This window comes from Chionomys nivalis, chromosome 5 (assembly GCF_950005125.1).
Source record: "Chionomys nivalis chromosome 5, mChiNiv1.1, whole genome shotgun sequence".
NCBI classification, from domain to species: domain Eukaryota; kingdom Metazoa; phylum Chordata; class Mammalia; order Rodentia; family Cricetidae; genus Chionomys; species Chionomys nivalis.
Window position 1 is genome coordinate 11,656,691 of NC_080090.1, and position 21,594 is coordinate 11,678,284.

Genomic DNA, 21,594 nt, shown 5'->3' on the forward strand with positions numbered 1-21,594 from the left:
TGCCTTGCAAAGCTTGGGTATGGTTCACACTTAAACCTTATAACTCTGGTGACTTTCCTACCATGCAAATTCTTTATTACATATTGCCATATAGTAACTTTATAGCATAATGCCATATATTATCATCTAATTCTCTTGAGCTTCATTTGCCTCAAGAGACTCGTGTTCCTCTTAAAGGGTACTTGCCTCCCAGGATCTGGCTTGTCTTGTCTGTTAGTCAAGAAACCTTAGCTTTTGAGTTGAATAGCCCTGGTCACATAAATGAGAGAGTTCTCATTTTGTTTTTTAAACCTCACATTTATTTCATGTGAAGATGGAGAGGGTTGGGATATCTTTTGACTTCCCATGAGCAATGAGGAAAGAACATCCCTGCCTTGGTGATACCTCTCCCCTTCTGTCCTAGCGAAGGTAGAAACTTTACTTGAGGGAACACTCTCGCTGGAGCACCCTGGGGAGGAGAGGGTTTATTTCACTCACAGTTCCTTATTACAGTTCATCATCAAACGCAGTGAAGGCAGGAACCTGCAGGCAGGAGCTGATGCAGAGGGCGTGGAGGAGTGCTGCTTACTGGTTTGCTTCCCCTGACTTGCTCAGCCTGCTTTCTTTCTTTCTTTTTTTTTTTTTTTTTTTTTTTTTTTGGATTTTCAAGACAGGGTTTCTCCGTAGCTTTTGGTTCCTGTCCTGGAACTAGCTCTTGTAAATCAGGCTGGCCTCAAACTCACAGAGATCTGCCTGCCTCTGCCTCCCGAGTGCTGGGATTAAAGGCGTGCGTCACCACGGCCCAGCTCTGCTTTCTTATAAAACCCAGGTCCACCAGCCCAGAGGTGGCATCACCCACAATAAGCCAGGCCCTCCCCCATTGATCACTTATTAAGAAAATGCCTTACAGCTGCATCTCATGGAAGCATTTTCTCAACTGAGGCTCGCTCCTCTCTGATGACTCTAGCTTGTGTCAAGTTGAGATAAAACTAGCCAGCGTACCTTCAATAATCGGAAAGGCTATAATCTTTAAACTTGTGGGGCAACTGGATATTTGTTGGTTAAATAGCAATATTTATACATTCCGATTATTCTCATTACGCTCTGATTATATTCATTAAACTCTGGTCCTGGGGAGCAGGCATCTTCTTGCTTTTCTGTCCTGTATCTCTCCAGAGAGCCTCCAAAGGGGAGCACACAGACACCCCTCTGTGACAGTCCTTCACCAGTGCTGTGGTGGAGTTGAATCAAAGATGAGGATGTAGGGACGGCCATGAACGGTGACCCCAGTAACGTCTACTCCTCTAAGTTTAACAACACGATCACCTTGCAAAGCTTCCCAGCCCTTCCCTTCTTATTGCTTTTATACCATGAATAAAACAACGTTCAGCACATAAGATGAGAGATGGGGGAAAAGAAGGAGCCACTGAAATGCCAGCTATGCCAGGACAGTGTTAGGAATTGTCTCAAATCACCTCATTCTGAGAGAAACTTTCTTCCCTACCCTTGCAATTATTGTAATTATTATATCATTTTTTTATTTACTATACGGGGGGGGGGGGACCACAGCATCACACAGAGACCAGAGGACAACTTGCAGGAGTCACTTCTCTCCTCCCTATGGATCCAGGGGATGGAACTTAAGCTGTCAGGCTTGGCAGCAAGTGCTTTACCTGCTGAGCCATCTCCGGGGCCCAGTGGGTGTTCTGTCTTGTTTTGATTTTAGACAAAGCGCCAGCTGTAGCAAAAGGGAGTAGTGACTGGGCTTGAGGAAGGGAAGGGGATTGATGGATCTGCAGAAGCCCTTCTTTGTGGGGCCTTTGTAAGCCCTTCAGTGGCTTAACCTTGACTGGAATTACAGAAGGAATTCTAGCTGATAGACTGAGATACTGATCCCAAGGCTGATTCCGCTCTGTTAAAGAGCCAGACCAGGCAGCTGCTGTCTCATGGTGCAGGTTATTTGTGAGGTGGAGGTGGGGGACAAGTTGCCTCTAGTTGGGTCATCTTTAAGAGATGATGAACTAAATCCAAAACAAAACATGATTTGAGTAGCTAGTAGCCAGTGGTAGCACTATGTGCTTTGTGAACAAGCAAACACTGTGTAGGTGTGGTCCTGCGGCTGTCCTCTGGTTCTCTCTTCTTTCTCTGTCTGTCTGTCGCTCTTTCTCTTTCTCCCCCTACCGTGTGTGTGTGTGTGTGTGTAGGCGCACGTGTGTGGTAATGTACGTTCTTACACGTGCAGGTGCACATTTGTGCACAGCCGTGTGGGTGTGGAGGCCAGAAGTCAACGTCAGATGTCATTCTTTGGCAGCCACCCACCTTTTAAAAAAATTCATGTGTGCCTAGGTAGTTTCATACACGCATATAAACCTTTATGGTCACAGTCATCCTCCCTCTCCCTGAAGTCTCATGTCCACCTTCCCGCCTTCTCACCACCACCCGTTCCGCCACATCCTTATGCACTTTCATGTTGTTTCCACCTGATTACACACGTCTTAGAATGGGCTGGAGAGATGGCTCAGTGGTTGAGAGCATGGACTGTTCTTCCAGAGGACCTAGGTTCAATTCCCGGTACCCACATGGCGGCTCACAACTGTCTGTCACTCCAAGATCTGACACCCTCACACACATACATGCAGGCGAACCACCAATACACATAAAATAAAAATAAATAAAGTCTCTTTGAAAAAAGAATTCTTATGATCTCCTTAAGTTAGCAACCTCATCACTATCAAGAGATGGCCATGAGCCTGGGGCCCAGGGGCCCTCAGCCAGTGTCAGCTGAATTTGTCTTACTCCAACCTCCCCGCTTCATGACAACGTTAAGTCCTTATACCTCTGGCTGGCATATAAGGGGCTTATTTCTTTAAAAATCACATCCATTTGTCTGACTCAATGCCCTGCCATCTGTGCTCCATCTGCCAACCTAGAAAAACCCTCTGTGTGCCACTGACTAAAGAATGTGGGTGCTGTAGAGTATTGTTACCTCCAAAGCACCATGTAGCATCTTCTTAAGCTAGAGTTAGCCCTCTGTGAGCTCTGTGGGATGGGGAGAAGAAGCCGTGTGCTCCTGTGTCCTGGTGTTAGTGCTGGCTTGAGAGCCGGTGAGAACCAGCACAGACGGGGCGAAGCCCTTTGTGTGTTTAGTTCGTGGAGTGGTGCATTCTGGTTCAGTGTCCGTAGCCAGAGCTTGCTTGAGGGGATGGGGGCTCCATGGCTATCGGTCTGGGGACAAGTTTGTTTAAATGGGACTCATGTTATTAAGTCCTAGTTCAAATCTGGCTCTTAGACGTTTCAGGATCCTCTCATATGAGTTTCTTCATTCTTTCCAGAGTCTTTGTGGGACTGGAAGGCAACATGGTGTCCCTGACATGCGATGCTGATGTCCCCGTAGGATTGATAGTCCACTGAGACTTCTTGAAGTCAGAGATTCCCAGGTCTTTAGGGGAAAATTAGACATCCGTCCAGGGGAAGCCAGCCAGCCAGCAGGTCCCCTGCTTCAGAGCACCAGGGGGTGGGAGCATCAAGGCACATGCTGGCAACAGTGACTCCACCACGGAGTCCAGATTTGGAATCCTCGTGATTCTGTTTTCACTTCTCAACCCCCAGCTCTTAAAAGTGACAACCGTGAGTGGTTAAGAGAAACATGTCCGTGTCCTTCTGAGTTCTTAGGAACAGCATCATGTGCAGCCATGTGCCAGCAAAAATGATTTATCTCATGATTCATGGCAGCATTTCCCAGCCAGGGTCACACCCTGAAGCACTCACCCCTATTGGAAGAGGGCAAAATGACTTCCCAGTCCCTGGTCATTCCGTTACCCAAAGTGAGACTCTCAAAGCTTGGGACTGGCAGGAGCCATCTCAGACTGTATGAGTTACGGGTTCTATGGGGCCTTCAAGGCTGATCTCTTGTGGACCAGAGCTTCTCCTGTCTGAGAGCGAGGGACTGCTTACAGGAAGTTCCCTCCTGGCTCAAGATGCTCAATGTGTAGCTGCCCACAAGTGGGCAGCACCCTCAGCTCTGCTTTCAGGCTTTTGAAAAAATTTCTCTTCCCATAGGATGTATTTTCTTTCTCTGCCCCTTTACTTAACCTCTTCAAAGACAGAAACAGGAGTCAGGAGAACAACTGTGGGTTGGATTCTTTGTTGTTTGTTTTGGTTTGGTTTTTAGATATAGGATGAGCTTTTAAAAAACAACAGAGAACACCAGGGCCATTTTCTGAGGGTTTACATTGCTTTGGCTGACAGGAAAATGGCCTCACACGACAGCTGAGAGATGTCTATTCTTTGATCTAGTCTTTAATCCATGGTTTTATAAGAAAATAAATATGTGACTGAAAAGTCTGCCGACATAAGGACACCCCCGTCCACTCTCAACTCTTGGTAGTTAGTCGGGGTCCTGGGACAATATTCTTATTTCGGAAAGGACCCCCTTAGACAGGCAGTGTATAGTTCTGCATGTCTGCCAGGGGAGATGGAATCCAGCTGGGCAGTGCTAAAACAGTTCCTTCCACTGTGGAGACACACACGCACACAAACACATCTTTAAAAATTTCTTCCAAGTGAGAGAACAATAACAAAACTGAGCGACCAAGTCAAAACTATGCTCAAATCTGATATAAAGCTGTTCTGTCCTGCAGCTCTTGGGTGTGGCGGTTGCTGCCCACTGTGATCTTGCAAAGGCTATTTTACTCGGGAAAATAGACATTTTTTTAGCGATTTGGAAAGTATTTGTGCAAACCACGTCATCAGGAACAGCATCAGGCATACCTGCCATTTGCTGGCGGCTGCAGCCGACACCTCGCAGGCCTTCCTGTCCCTAGTCCTCCGCCTCAGTCTCTCTGTCAGGTTGGTTCAAGTGTCATCGTGGTTCCCATGTGGAAACGGAGGCAGCAAATGCCAAGCGACTTCTCCAAATCACAAAGCAGTTAGTACAGTGCCCTTGTATCTCTTTTTAATTCTTGGACCTGTCTCTCCGATGGAACCCCAGCTTTTTTAGGGCAGCTACTTCTGCTTTGTTTTCCATCTGTGCACTTCTGCCGGAGTTCTGTGCCTGCCTCCTGCGCACACTTCAAGTTCATGGTGGGGCAGGATTAGTTCGTCATGGCTGTAGTCTTGGGTGCTTAAGGTATTTGGAAATGATGATGAAGAAGAAAATACTTTGCTCTACGGTTCTCAGAATGGTGTCTACACACCAGAACCTCGTTAGCGACTGCACGGATTCCGCTAAGGCGCATCAGCATGCTTCTGAGGCTTCAGGTAACTTCCTGGCAGGCTTGTTTGTTTTCATTATGCTGCCCGACTTTCACGCCATGGAAATAAATTAGATTTCAGTGCAGATGAGTAGAAGTGGGAACAACGCCGGCTGGTTCTCTTGTTTATGTGTCTGTGTACAAACATACCCTTTGCTCTGCCAAAGAGACCTTCTCTTTGGCTTAGAAGTGTGGCCATTGAGCTCAAGAGCTTGTAGAATCCCTTTGTCTTGTGAAACAGCACCCCATCCCTTGCATCAAGGCCAAAATACAGTTAGGATACTCTTTTCATCTTCTCCATCCCATCCCTACCTCTAGGGCTATGAAAACCACCGATTATAGGATTCTCGCCCTAATTATTTGATACAGTTTCCCATACTGTTGTCACATGCTGCTTTGCAGAGGGTCTGACTGTTAGCACAGGCTTGTGCGGAGTCTAACTGTTGGCTCAGATGGGTCTGCACAGGGCCTGTCTGTTAGCCTAGGAAGGTTTGCATAGGGTCTGACTGTTAACCCAGGTTTTCACAGAGTCTAACTGTTGGCTCAAATGGGTTTGCATAGGGTCTGACTGTTAACACAGGTTTTCACAGGGTCTGACTATTAACCCAGGGTTGCAGAGTCTAACTGTTGGCTCAGATGGGTCTGCACAGGGCCTGTCTGTTAGCCTAGGAAGGTTTGCATAGGGTCTGACTATTAACCCAGGTTTGCAGAGTCTAACTGTGGCTCAGATGGGTTTGCAGAGGGTCTGAGTGGTGTCACAAGTAGGTGAGCACAGGTTTGCACAGGGTCTCACTGTGAGTCAATCACAGCAAACCTGGCTCACAAGTGAAGGGTTATCTTTTTTAACACCAATCACAGCATTGTCCTTTTGCGCCAGTCACAGCAACCCCTCTGCTTTGCCACCAGCGGAAGTGCTACCCTTTCTTCATGGAGCCTTGTCTACTATTACCAAGGTTCTTCTGCATTTAGCGGTAGATGCCTGTGAAGACTAAAGTACAGGTGTTCGTCCTTTACATACAAGATTTTCTTGAAAATGGGAGGAGAAGACAGTTCAGCTGGTAAAGGGCCTGGTGTGTACAAGCGTGAAGATCTGAGTTCACACATGCGCATAGAGGCATACAGATATATGGACACACACCCACAGCCTGCCCCTCCTCCCAGATTTCTTTGAAAAGGTGAGTGTTCAGGATGAAATTCTTCCCTTGAATTCATTCAGTTCAGGATTCTGTTAAACTTTAGATGCCCATCACGGAGTTAGGGCAATGGTGTGTGTTTAACGGCCTTTGTGTTTTCACTAAATGTGATAAAATGAATACTTAGTCCTGTAGAATAGGAGGCTGAACTCTGTGCCCAAAGACTTTTCAGGAGAACCAAGAGGCTTTGAGGCATCAGAGAGAACTCAATTTGCACGTGCTTAGGTATGAACAGTTTGTTCTTACTAAAAGCACGCAAGAAGGATCTGCACACGCGGCGTTTGGCAAAGGATCGCTCATTAGAGGAAATGGAAGATTCTCTGTGTGGACGAGTCTGGGGCTGCCTGTTTGAGGTCACCAGCACAGTTCCCCCTTTTGTCTGAAAAAGTTTTATGACTCCTTCTTAGAAGCTTCCGATTGGAGGGGTGAAGTGGAATGTTCTTTGTTGGTCACACAAAGTGGGCTTCTCACAGTTGTGGAGAAGTCTAGAGGGTGTCTTCGACTCGCCCACTTTCTGGCTTACAGCAGCCATATTCTCTGTGTCCTTCATGTAAGAGGGTCTTTTTTTTTTTTTTTTTGACATGGGCCTTGTATTAGCTGGTTTCCTGTGGCTATGATGAAACACCATGGCAACTCAAAGGAGAGTTTATTTTGGGCTATGGTTCAGAGGGCTCAGAGCTCACCATGGCAGGAAGGTGTGGCAGTGAACAGCTGGGGCAAGAAGCTGGGCGATCAGATCTCAGTAGCACACAGGAAGCAGGAAGAATGAACTGGAAGTGGGGTGAGGCTATGAACTCTCAAAGCCCACCCACAGGGTGCTTCCCTTCTTCCAACAAGGCTCCTAAACATTCCATAATCTCCCCTCCTGACACAGCGACACCAACTGAGAACCAAGTCTTCAAATAGACGAGCCTCTGGGAGACATTTCTCAAGTAAACCACCACAGGTGTTAACCTCGCTTTTGCCCTTGTTCTGTTCTCACGTCTTTAATCGCATGCCAGAGCCTGGCCCTCAGTAGCACCACTCTGGGTAGTGTTTTAATACAGCGGAACTTCAGAAGGTGCACGCCTGCGGTGGGGGCTTGTGATGAGTTCTTTCTGTCTAAAGCTCAGATTGGGTCCTGCTGGAGAAAGTCTGATTGTAAACATAACATTAATAATTCTCAGCTCTGTTACTCCTGATGATTCACTTTGCAAGTAAGTATATTTATTATAAAATTGTAGAATAGCCTCATCCTAGAGCTCCCCAGGCATTGCTGGCTGTCTGAGGACCAGCAGGCAGTAGGGCAAAGTAGCATCCAGGTATGATTCAGTGAACACGTGCCTGTCTTCTGGGAAGGCAGCAGCCCTTGAATCAGGGGCCTAAAGGAATGCGGCTATTGTACCGTGTTTGTATTTAAGTGTATGATCTGTCGAATAATTTGGTGCCTACACTATCAGAAACCATCTCTCAAGGGCTTCTAGAGCTGGATGAAAAAAAATGGGTCCTGCCCTATAAGACATAAAGAATTCAACATTATCCGACTTTGATTAGTGTCACTTGTGCTGTCTGAAAGGCCGTGTTTGCCTGGAGGGTTTATCCTGCAGAGAATATTGACTCCACTTTGGTTATGCTTTGGTATCTGCTCACAGAGGGGGACAAAATAATCCTTGCTATCCTTAGAAGCATATATATTTTAATACAGTTTTAATATAAGGATATTGGTGGATCTGAAGAGAAATAAATCCATAACGTTAACAAATCAGAATGGAAAAAGAAGACATACATGTACATACATGCATGCACACATACACATACACATACAAACACATAAATGTGTATACATACACACATATACATATATAGATACAAGCATGTATGTACATGCAAATATATATACATATGCATGTGAACACATACACTACATTTATACACATGCATATGCCTGCATATATTCACATACATTCATAGATGCAAATGTATACATACATATACATTCATATACAAATACATACACGCATGTATGATTACATATCTATGTACACATGCATACACACCCACACATACATCTGCATGCATATATACACATACATTTATAAGCATATACACACATATGTATGTATGTATACATATATAAATATATACATATGTATACTCATCTACACACATATATGCATATACACATGGATACATGCATATATCCATTCGCAGATATAAATATAGGCATGCATGTGTGCATATACATACATGTGAACCCATGCATACATTCGATATACATGCATACATACATATATGCTTTCATATAAATACAATATTCTGACACACATTCATGTACACACATACACATATATACATGTGCATACGTGCATATAGATTCATAATGTATATGTATGAGTAGTTAAAGTGTAAAATCTGAGAAGACTCTGGAGAGTTGGGAAAATGGGCTCATTGAATAATAACAGGATATTTGGAGTATGTCTTTAAGCTTTAAATATTTCCCAGACACCTAGTGTATGCCAAGTACTCCCTGAGGGGATCTAAGGAGAATTATCAGATGTCTGAGCAGGCTCAGACCAGAGGTGACCGTCTGTCAGGACAATCTCAACAGATGTTCTGAACTTTTTCTTTTTTCCTCTGTGTGTATGTTTGTGTGTGTGTGTGTGTGTGTCTGTGTGTGTGTGCATGTACAGGACAACTTCAGGGAGTCAGTTCTCCCCTACCTGTGTTGGTCTGAGGGATTGAACTCAGGCCATCAGGCTGTGTGACCAGTGAGTGTGTTTAACCTGCCGAGCGATCTTGCTGGTCTTTGAGCTTGGATTTGCTGTGGTTTTTGGTGCTGCAGACTGAGCTCAAGACTTCATGTTTGTGAATCATGTGCTCTACTCCTGAGCCACACCCAAGGCCCAATTAGTTCCTGTTGTATGACAACTTTGGCAAGTTAGGACTCATCTACAGAAGACTGACTCGATGGAGAAGCTTCTGAAAGCCACTTGTAGAAACGCTGCTGAAGAACAAGAGCTGTTTTCCTGGGAGAGGGACTCATAAGAAAGGGGTCTGCAAATCTCAGCCTCTCAGTAAACCACAAACCACATGATCAAAATTAAATAAAAACAGGGCTGGAGAGATGGCTCAGAGGTTAAGAGCACCAGCTGCTCTTCCAGAGGTCCTGAGTTCAATTCCCAGCAACTGCATGGTGGCTCACAACCATCTGTAATGAGATCTAATGCCATCTTCTGTCATGCAGGCATACATGTAGACAGAGTATTCATACCAAAAAAAATACATAAAAAAAACTGAAAAAAAAAATCTTTAAAAGGAAGGTCTCAGTGGTCTCTGCTCATTTTAGGCTGCAGAGCCACAGGTAGCTGGTAGCTCGTATGTTGGGCAGTGTAGACACAGTGTGTTTCTCTATTAGCTTTTGTGACCTTCACTGCCTGTAGAATTCCATTTAAGAGACAGACTCATTGGATGGGTACCATGGGAACAGGACTGCCCAAGGACATCTCCTAGCAGTTGAGCTGGGTAGGAAGGTTCTGAGAAGGGGGCAGTCTTGGTGGCCTCCACGTTACTCTATGGACACGAAACGCTGTATCATGGTATAGGCTACCTCACTGCGTCTGTTCACAGCTTTCCCCTGATGGCTCTGTTGTGAGCAACAAGAAGTCCCCGTTGGCCCCACAGAGGCTCGTCTCAACTCTTTCTCTGTCCATCTTAATTTGACTTAACTGCCCACCCTCCCGGTAGAACAATAGTTTGTGAAGGCCATTAAAGCTTTCAATGAACTCATGTCTAGAAGTAATTTATTTCTGGGGATACAACTTCTGCATATGAATTTGGTTACATGGTGAAGGTTTCGAGGCCACCTGTTCTAACCCTGTCTCAGCTTGAGCAAACTCACACACTCAAACTCAAACAGAACAAAGTTCAGTTAGAAGTTGGCAATGGTATTTTCCTGGGATAAGCCACAAGTTGTTGGTCTGTGTGTTTCTAGGGTGTCTTTAGAACAAAGGTATGTCTTCTTAAACACTTAGTCAGACTTACAGTAAATCGTGAGATCATAATTAGTAGGCATTAAAAAGACCCTTTAGCCTCTTTTTAAAGGCCCATGTCTATGAACTCCAAAGCTTTGTGAGGTTCCTTGCCCAAGATCTCGGTTCTGGTCAAGTGTGGGCAGTTTTCTCATGTGTGTGTGTATAGCATGAGCAATCTCATTATCCCATAACATATTCATTTATTTTTAAATTAATTTTAAAAATTATGGGCATAGTTGTTTGCCTGTATCCATGTCTCTACCTCAGGTAGGCATAGGTATTTGCCTGTATGTCTGTCTGTACATCAGGTGTGTGTCTGGTCCATGTGAAGGTCAGAAGATGATGTCAGATCTTCTATACCTGGAGTTACAGGCAACTGTGAGTGGCCACATGGATGCTGCGAATTGAACCTTGGTCTCCGGGAAGAGCAGCCAGTTCTCTTAACTGCTCAATCCATCTCCCCAGACCATAACTCATTTACAAATGTTTATTGAGAACTCCTACTGTGCTACATACTGGTCTAGGCACTAGAGATATGCCTTAGTGAATATAACAGAGATGCTTGCCTTAGGGAGCTGAGGACTCAGGAAATGCTACATGTTGTAAATGGAACACATTCAATATTTCTGAAGTGCTCAGGGCTATCCTTGGTGTACTCTAAGGAAGGGCTATGTGTGATACAAAATGGAGACTTTGCATGCATTTGTTAATTGGAAATAGGGGAGGTCACAGAGTGTGTTAAGAAATTGAATGTGTCAGAAGCAGGTGTTGGATGTAGGATGGATGTTACATGCCCTTTGAGAAACTGCGTCTGAACCAAGATTTTAAAAAAAATACCACCATTTGTGGGAAGGGTTTTCCTGTGAAGCCAGAAGTCCTGAAGTGAGAGCATCTTCAAGGAACAGCCAGGATGCTGGGTGGCAGGATGAGGTTGAAGAAAGGAAGGGACAGGTTAGAGACCTCTGGATCACAGAGATTTCAGGGCGCCTTGGTGATGGTGTTTAGATGGTCACTCTGGCTCCTTTGCTGAGAATAGACTGGACAAGAGCGACATCAATGGCCACATGTTTACAGCTAGCTGGGCAGCTAGGTGCAGAGCAACCATCCAAAGGGGCCTGGAATCACCCTGGGAAATGAGCTGTTCCCAGGAGCACTCACCTTAGGGGAAGCTACCCCGGGAGTTGAATGTGGTCCTATTAACTGGATCACAGGTGTCCGCTGGTCAGTGAGAGGCAGGGCAGGCTCTCTTCAGATTGGAGCTTTGTTTTACTAAGTGGGAAAGGAGGGTCCCTCCTTCCTTGAGAGGTAGTTCTGAACCTGGACACGGGGGAGAGGGGACCCCATGTCAGTCTGCTGTACCAGATGGCATTGAATGTCCTCTACAACATACAATAGGCTTCTTTCCTGCCCCCACAAGCCCGTCTTGACCATACTTCCACTCTGATCTTCAGGAGTGGTTCCTGTTAGTGGCTGTTCACACTAAAAGGGCCTGATTTGATGGAATTTAGCTGAAAATTGTTACAAGAATCAGCTTTTGCAACCTCAGAGATGGAGGTCTCTGGAGGAATGGCCCCCTCACTGAAGGATAATCCGGTTTTTAGAGCGGACTTTGGTAAAGTGCTGTCTTAGTCCATTTAAGCTGCGGTAATAAAATACCCTGGTCTGAGTAATTTCTCACAGTTCTCGATGTTGGAAAGGCTTGCTGCTGTGTTCTTACATGCCGGAAGGGCAAAAGACATGGACTTTCTCAAACTCTTATTAAGGGCACTGCTTCCAGTTCTAAGGACAGAGTCTTTGGGACCTAATTACCCCAAAGAGCTCACATCCTAATTCTTTGCACAAGGGATTAAGTTTCGACATGCATTTTGGAGAGACACCAAGAGACAAGCAGTAGCAAGCATGCTCTTGCTGAGAGCTCGCTGCTCAGTGGGTCCCACGGGAGTGAGCTCTGGCCCTGGCCCACCCTGTCTGTCTATGCTCAGAGGGTCCCACGGGAGTGAACCCTAGTTCTGTCCCTGGCTTACCAGTTCCCCTGCATGGTCTGTCTGTGCTCAGACGGGAAGCAAAGCCTTACTTACCTGGAATTCATACTTGCTTGGGGGCAGGAGACTGTTGAGAGACCCTCCTGGCAACAAAAGCTTGTGTTTGAGTGTGTCACATCTCCTTGTTACTATAGCAACACAGAGGAGGCCGCCTTTACTAATGCCCGGTTTGTAGCTTTTGTTCCATACACACGGTGAGTCTTGGCATCTGTGCTGTCTTATTATCTGTACTGTTGTGTATGTAATGATACCCAAGAGTTCGAGTAAGCGCAGCGACCGCCAGTTGAGTTCTTCCCGCGTCACAGCCTCCTCAGTTCTTCCTCCTCTAGCCTGTCAAGGCGTGTGCCGTTCACCTCCATTCAACAGATGAGAAAACTAAAGACCAAAGATCTGTTTTAACCAAAATAACAAGCCAGGGCGAAGGTGTGAGAGGACTTGTGGTTTGTGAGCCCAGAGCCTCCTGGCCTCAAATTCCTATCCTTTTAATCTCCGCTGTGCTCTGGACTACACTGTGGTGTAAACCTAAGGGGCAGCTTAATGTGTTTATCAATGGAGTGAACCTTCCTCTGCCTCTTTCACAGGGACCAGACCAGTGCGATGTTGACTGTGAGTTATAATGTATGGCATAAGGACTTAAATAATACTTCTTCACTATGTATGGAAAGCTCTTTGCATGCAGACATCGTCTTATCTTTGATATTCCCACTTCTTAGACTGGGTCCTTGAAAACCTTCTTGTGTTTATTATAAGAGAAAGTTAGAACCTTGAAGGTGTTGGCAACTGATTTGTTAAAGGTTACAGTTGTGATGTTGCTAAAGGCAATTTATATTCAGCCCAGGCTTGAGACCTCTGTGCTCGGAGGGTCTGCCTGTTTGACTGTCCATGTTCCAACTCTGCAGGCCCAAGTACCCGGGCTCTGTGCCACACACACAGTCTGGTCAGAGGGGACAGGTAATTGCTCACTGGACTCTGCACTACAAAGGCGCATTCTACAAAGCCGTTTACACTCTGTCCTTTGGAACTGTAACTTGCTGAATATTGTGGCTTTAGTCTCTGTGTGCTTGGAGTGGCCGTGGAATGTTTACACCAACCGTTTCATGAGTGGAAGAGAAAACTCTTCTTAGATGTTCTCAGTTGAAACCCTGATGCTGAGCCAGAGGCTTGCCCATTGTCTTCTCTCCAGGGGTAGGATCTCCGAAAGGAATAGCTTCCAGGGTCTCCTCACAAGACCCGTGCCATGGACTTCCTTTTTAACTTTTCTCTTTATCCTATAATATGCATCTTTACTCTTGATACTTTTCTTTCTGTAGGTGATGTCCATAGGGAACCACCTGAGAAAGTTATGGGCAGGGGGTGGGTGGCAAGAACTAGGAGGTGTGTGTGGCTCTCTCTCCCTCTTTCTCTTTTTCTTTCTCTCTTTCTGATTTTTCAAGACAGGGTTTTCTGTAGCTTTGGAGGCTGTCCTGGAACTGCTCTGTAGACCAGACTGACCTTGAATCACAAAGATCCACCTGTCTCTGCCTCTTGAATGCTGGGATTAAAGACATTCCACCGCCGCCTGGCAGAGATCTTTCTCTTCACCCATTGCTTCGAGTAAGAAGCGACTCACAGCCTCCTGTGGATGGTTCTTTTAGAGTCAGGCATCGATAAAACCTGAATTTGTGTTTGATCTTTGTAAGTAGCCATCTCAGAGTGACACTTCTGTAAAATATAGCGTTAGAATTGCAGAAACTTGTGAAGAGCACAGCCCAGTTTTTATCAGACAAATGAGAAAACGGCAAAGTACACACCATGCGTGTTCTGCAGCGCACGCTCGGCAATGCACATTCTGCAGCGCACGCTCGGCAATGCACATTATGAAGCTCACATTCAGTCATGCGCACATAGCTCTGCCTTCCATTGTTTTTTGCCTTCCATAACGATAACCAGACAAGTGCCTGGTGAGTCCCAGCCCCTCACGTGCACTTGGCCTGTGTGCTGTCCGAGAGCCTTGCTCCTGGCTTTCTTGTTACTCTAATGTAGATTGGACTGACCGAAGTCTGAAATGAGCACACCAGGCATACACACACACACACACCCCACACTCCTTTTCTCTCTGCTACCTTCATGGACAAGTTTGACCGTGGATGTAGGCTGGGAACCCAGCTGTGTAGGCATGTCCATGGATGCCTGGTCTTCTCAGTTTGTGGGCTTGACTACAAGTGAATGCCAGAAATGAGGAATAATTGTGCAGCTTGCAGTAATGGAGCATCTTCTCAGCCATACTCTCTTGGTTACTGAGCATGTGCAAATTCTTCTGTCTCAGTTGGCCTCCACATGCTCCGTTGTCTAATGAGGCTCCAGAAAGGTCTATGGGTTCACAGACCCTGTCCGCTGTTTGTGGCAGCTCCTGGGCAACTGGCCTGAGGCTTCATACCTAGCCAGGCCAGCTTTCTTACTCATCGTATTATTCCCTGCCCAGATCCTTTCTGGAACCAGCGGAATGGGTGTCTTACCCTTGTCCATGATCCCTAGTATAGGGCGGGGTACCCTTCACAGCATCTTGGCTGTACACTGTCCTCTCTTCTCTCAGGGCCAGGCTTACTGGGGCACAGCGGTTAAGAGCTAAAGCTCTGCCTGGCACAAGGAGTGACTTGTTACCATTAGTGGAACAAATGAGTGAAGGAGGAGTCAGAGGCATTGAAGTATCGCTGGCTATCAAAGTGTCCATCTGTCAACACCCCGCCACTAGCTGTGGTCACAAAAGTCTGGGGGTACCCTAACTGATTGACAGGGTAGGAGTAGTCCATGTGGATGGATTGTCTTGGGGAATTGGAAGTGCATTAAAGAATTAGTTAGAGGAAGGTCTAGCTTTTATAATCACCCTGCACAATCCGGAGTGTTTGGAGCCTTCACCTCCAATGCAGGTGTTGGAATCCTGATGAGGGTGGGTCACCTGAGAGGCTGGAATTCATGGAAGGAGAACCCCTGTGAAGTGATTAATGCCCTTATAGGAAGAGACAGAGAGATGACCCCTTGTTTTGCTATGTGAAGATAAGATGGCTCAAAGTTCTTGGCCACACTCTGACCTTAGAGCCCCATTAAGCTTCCGAATCTATGAGAAATGCACACCACTTGTCTAAGCCACCCAGTCTGCCGTGCTCTGATGTAGCTGCTTAAGCTCAGTCAAGTACCACGTGCTGGCCATTGCACTGGGTGGGTGAGGAGATCCTCTTTTTCCCCACTGATTGAAGTTTTAGCACGATTACGCTCCTTTGCACCAACTCCAGGGCACCCCCACGCCAGGGAGCAGCTCATGGTCAGGGGCACCCTCTCACAGCCCTCTGTACATGCTCTTGGCTGTCATTTCCCCCTCACAGTGGAAGGTGGGGTGGCATGTGAGTAACACTGCCACCTTAGGCCCCCCAGACAAGCCTGGCCCTTCTAGAACTTGTACCCTTCGCATTAGATCCAGGGGCCCACTGACTCAGAGGGTCCTCTTGGAGTAGAGTTGAAGTCTAGGTTTTAAAAGAGAAGGGAGAGGATTATCCTCCGAGGATCTGTGTGGTCTTGGCCTCTGTGTGTATACCTGAGAGGAACCATTTGCAAGGCATGAAATAAAGATGAATTCAGGGCCCAAGGCTGAAATCCAGCCTGCCGTCTCTGGCTCTCACACACTCATGTGACTTGGTAGACTTTACACCATGGAAACCTTTCTAAAACTTCTCTCTATACAATGAATTAAACTGGAACATATCACAAAAGCTCGGGATGCTGGGTCAGCTTGAAGCTTTTAACAGGCTACATTTTGTGTCAGAATCAGCAGCCACAGAGTAAATCCATCATGCACACTGATATCCCATCTTAGAAAACCCCAAAAAAGTGAGAGTTCTGACAAGTCATTTGTGAACTCATGAACGCTGGTTGAATTTGGCTTGAACCTGCAGTTAGAATGGGGGTTGTTTAGTGGGCTGTTCTGAAGCCTTCTCTAGGGCCATGAACAGGGTGTCATTGCATCCAAGGATGCTAGGTCAGAGGTCATACTGTCTGCGTAGATCTCGAGGGTGAAGGAGACAAAGCAGAAGGGCTGTGCTTCCAGGACTGCACCGTCTATCATAGGGGTCCTGGCAGGGTCTCTTCTCCTAGGACTACTCCTGAGGTCTGTAGGGAAACTTACAGATGCTCAAATCAGCCTTGCTATCTCAACCTCCACCCCGGCCATGGTGTTTCCTTCCCCTCCACACTGTCGTTTATCAAAATTCAAAACCCCTCCCTTCCTTCCCCTCCCCTTCTCTCTCCTCCCCTCTCCTCCTCTCCCTTCCCATTCTCTTCCTTCTCTCCCCTCCTTTCTCCTCCCCTCCCCTCTCTTTCTTCCCCTCTTCTCTCCTCCCCTCACCCTCCTCTCTGTTCCCCTTTCTTCTTCTCCCCTCCCTATCTCCCTCCTCCCCTCCTCTTTCATCTCTACCCGTCCTCTCTCCCTCTCCTCTCCCTTCTTCTCTCCCTGCCTCTCTCCTCCCCTTCTCTCCCTTCCCCTTGATTCCCCTCTCTTTCCTCCCTGTTTCCCCCTTCTCTCCTTGCCCCTTTGTTCATTCGGGTCTGAATCTGTCTTCTGTCCTTCCTGGTACAAGGCTGATATGGAAGGACCTCACACATGTAGAGAGTATTCTAGACAGAAGCTCCTTCTGTGGGGCATCCATTGCTCCTGGCACTCTGCTGGACAAGCTATTCCCAGTGTTTACCCTGAGATGCGCCAGAGAAAAACCAGTCCCACATTTTGTGCCAAATTAAACCAAGCTTTATTAAATTTTATATTCTGGCCAAGATGGAATTTAGTCAGGACCACTCCCTGGAAACTCGAAGCTAAGTGGCTCATAGCCACATGTTGTCAGGGCTTATAAAGACAAAGCCTACAGGCCATTGTACTTTCCCATGAGGCTTTGTTATTTTCAGGAACTACAACTCGCAGCATTCGGGGAAGTTACCTGATCCTGGGCAAGTGGGGTGTACAGGTTAACTAGGGTCTCACACCAGGACTCTCTCTGTAGGGGGAGTGAACAGAGCCATCCCACAGATCTAGATACTGGACTGTCTGGCCTCTGCTGTGCTCTTCCCTTTTGGGGGTGCAGCCTGTTCCTGCGTGCCCCGTCCTGTACATCTGAGGTGCTGATCCTCTAACCAGACACCTCTCTCCTCCCTCCCTCCCTCCTCTTCTGCTCTTGAACAGAGATCTTGCTTTCTGTTGCTCTCTGAAGTGGGGGAGGGGCGTCTGTGGTTGACCTTCATTTGAGTATGCTGTGAGCCTGTTAGGGTTCCCTCCCACACCAGCTGGTCCATAGGGGTCTGAGCACTTGACTGCCCCAGGTGGATGATTCGGTTTCCCCACTTTAGATGGCGCTTCAAGAATCACAGTCATGGCTCAGGTGGAGAAAGCAGCTGAGCCAAGGTGAGGCCCAGAGTCCTCCAGGGCCTCACAAAGCCCACAGCACTGGGTCCCTTCTTGTTGCCTATGACTCAGCTTGACAAACTGGGATGGGCTGATTTTATCTGCATGCTCTGTATTTGTTTTATATCCGTTGCTCATCTATATCTGAACAAGGCTGTTAGACCCTGCCTCGCGGGATTCTAAGACAACCTCACTAGGATCCGTGCATATGAAATACTGGGACAGCATCTGGCCCTGGGTGGCACGCATGTCTAGTGGATAGAAGTGTGTTTGATGCTGTGCACGAGTATTTCACAAGCCACTCCCTCAGGTGTGAAGCCTCCATCTATTTCTTTCTGGCTATATGGCTTTGGTGAATCACTTAACCTTTTTCACATGCAGTATCAGTACCATAAAGATAGTGGGATCTTCCCTGGCTATACACTGTGCATTCAAGGGCTCAGAACAAAGGCTTACACATGGCAGCAGATACATGAACACTGTTTGTCATTGTAGCTGATGTTATCATTTCTCCTTGAACTCAGTGGATCACTCTGTGACCCTCTGTGTCTAAAGGGGGCAGTCTTCTGCCTCACAGAGTTGTGACAGCAGAGTTGGGACCACTGACTTATGCAGAGAAGGGGACTCTGTAGGGTACGACAGGTTTATAGATATTGCAACCCGGAATACTGTGAAGTCGGGGGCTGAGTGATCCTCATACTGCGGGATTATGACGAGAGGTAAGAAAAGAGGTCCCATGACCTGAGTGTCACTGAGCAACTAAACGACTCGTTGAAACCTGAAAGGCGAAGCTAGTGAGTATGAAAAATCACAACATGGTCAAGATGCCGATAGCGGAGCAGTCAGTTGTCAGAGTGATTTAATTTTGCCTCTCACAGTCAGTGGGAGAGGCATTTCGTTAATCTCCGTCATCCTGCATGATCATTGTGATGTCTGGATTCAAAGGATCCAGGAGACAGCAGTGTCTACTGAGAAGTCTTCCATTTTGTTTTTGTTTTGAGATGTGGAAGGAAAATATCGAGGTCTTGTGAAAACTTCAGGCCTAGCTGCTTTTGGGAAGTGGACCTCGAGTTCTTCTATGTTTAAACAGCTTTAAAACTAAGTGCTCCTCTAAGTAGCCTTGTTAGATTCTGATGACTCATGCTGGAGCAACCTCGGCTCTCGTCACAAAGTGAGGTAGGGTGTGGGCTTGTAAACCTTCCCCACAGCCAGCTGCATTTCTGCACATGCCCTGTGCCCAACAGTCCACCCGTGACCCAGGACTCAGAAAACCAAGATGGACCAAAGTGCCCTGTACCCAAGGGTCCACCGGTGACCCAGGACTCGGCAAACACAAGATGGGCCAAAGCAGTGAATTACTGGGAGACCTTTGCAACCAGGGTCTGACCATCTAGGTCCTTCCCAGGAGCAGTTGCCTGTAGAAATTGTTCCTTTATCTGCAGCTATTAAAACACTGGTGAGCGAGGTGGCGCAGTGTACTGTAAAAGGGTTACAGGGCTGTGGACACCGTTGTTTCATTCGACGGACGAGAAGTGGCTGGAAATGACCTTCTGTCTCCGGGTAAGAACTGAGCTTGTTAAGTGACATTCCCCAGTGCAGCGGTTCTGAGGTAATGTAGGCATTTGTGCTATATTTAGCACAGCCTTAAATGAGTTTTCTGGCTTTTCTTGCTATAAATAGAGGGATAGGTGTATTTACTAGTCCCATCTTGAGAGCCGCTTTCTGACCTAGGCGGTGGCTGGGAAGGTGGAAAGAGATGCACAAAGCCAGTGCTGGCAAGGAATCCAGAACTGAGTATAGCCATCCACCCCAGTGTCAGGCTCCTGGGGTCTTGCTGGCTGTGGGGGCCTGTCTCCTTCCCGGGCCATGTGGCTCCCATTCTGTCCAGTATGAGGTAAGCTAAGGGCCCGAGTGCAACACACTATAGCCCAACATCTTCCCTCTCATGATCTTCCCATCTGGTATGGAACATTGTATTCAATTCACTAGTGAAACACTGGGCCCATGTGCACACTTAGCACACTCAGACTTAGCACACTCAAAGCTGCCTGAAGAGTCTGAGGAAATACCATGTGAGCTTCGCTCCAGAGACCCAGTAGCTCTAGGGAGAGCAAAACTCTGCATCCCTCCCATAGACTGGGATATATGGGACTGCTGGTCCGTTTGAACACACGCAAACTACCCTCTTAGACACAGCCTTTCAGTCATTTACCTGCAGCATTTATTAAGCAACTACTGAATGCAGAGGAAGAAGTCCCTGAAATGACTAGACATTTCTACACACCAGAGAGTATTTGTGAAGAAAAGTACAAGCCAGAATACTGCTAGAAGGCACATAGATTATATCCAAGACTCAGATGGCAGGATCTGGGACAACTGAGGTACAGCTATGCACACTGGGTGGTTCAGAAATAAATACTAAGGTTTATCATGGAGCCGGTCCATCAGCATTGCTCCTGGCGTTTGACTTGCTGACTCACAGATGCTATCATCATAAACAGGAGACCTATATTAGTTCCTTTTCTTATAAAAGCTACTAAACCAACCCCTGATAAGAAGCAGCTTCAGAGAGGAAGGATTTGTGCTGGCTCACGGTTTGAAGGTCACAGTCCATTAAGGTGGGGACGCTGTGCTGGCTCACAGTTTGAGTGGTCACAGTCCATCAAGATGGGGAGACAGTGAAAGTAGGAGCTTGAAGCATCTGTATTGTGTCTGCAGTGAGAAAGCAGAGCATGAACAGCAAGCAGGACCAGGCTATAAAAACCTCAAGGCACCACTGACTCAGCTCCAGCTCCTCAGCACTCCACAACGTGCCCAAATGGAAGGGACCAAACACAGAATTCAGTTTAGTTTTCCCTGCCTAGCTCTGTTCTACCCCATAGGCTAAGCCAGTTTCTTTATTAACCAGTGATATTCACAGCATTCAGAGGGGAATCCCACATCAGTTAACTTAATTAAGATAACCCCTTATAGGCATACTCATAGCGACCTGATGTAGGCAGTGCCCCATAGAGAACTCTTCTTATGTGATTCTAGGTTGTGTCAAGTTGACAGTAAAGCCAGCATCACAGATGGTAATATAATAGAGATTGATAAAAGAGGGGAGGGCACAGTATGGAGGCACTGCACTGGGACCCTTGTGTGCTGTAGGGATGTAAAAGCACAGCTCCTTTAAAGATTATTATTACTTTGCTATTGTATTATTGTGTTATAGTTGTCATCGTCATCATCATCATCATTTTTATTATTTTGAGACAAGATCTCACTATGTAGCCGTGGTTGGCCTGGAACTCTCTATGTAAACCAGGTTGTCTTAGAACTCATTAGGATCCACCGAGCTCTGCCTCCCAAGTGCTGGTATTAAAGGCACATGCAACCACCCCTAGCATTTATATTCTTTGAGTTAAGATATGCATGTGTGTCTGTGCATGGGTGTGTGCATATGTGCAGCAGCCTGTGGAGACCAGGAGAGGGCGCCAGATGCCCTGGAGGGGCTACAGGATGCTGTGAGCCACTCTACAGAGATGCTGGGAATGGAACTTGGGTTCTCTGCAAGAGATGCACCCTCTTAACTGCTAACCCATCTCTCGAGAACCAGGAGGTGCCTGGGAGACAGCCAGGAGTTTGTCAGCTTGTCAAACATATGACAGCAGTGCTGGTCCCAGGCACAAACCTGCAAGAATGAAATGTGTGTTA

General features: G+C 46.8%; 1 protein-coding gene across 2 annotated transcripts in view; it reads left to right on the plus strand.

The window, feature by feature from the left end:
* Window positions 1-21,594, plus strand: part of Kcnh1 (potassium voltage-gated channel subfamily H member 1) — a 294,537-nt gene that overhangs the window by 183,529 nt on the left and 89,414 nt on the right. The window lies entirely within an intron of this gene.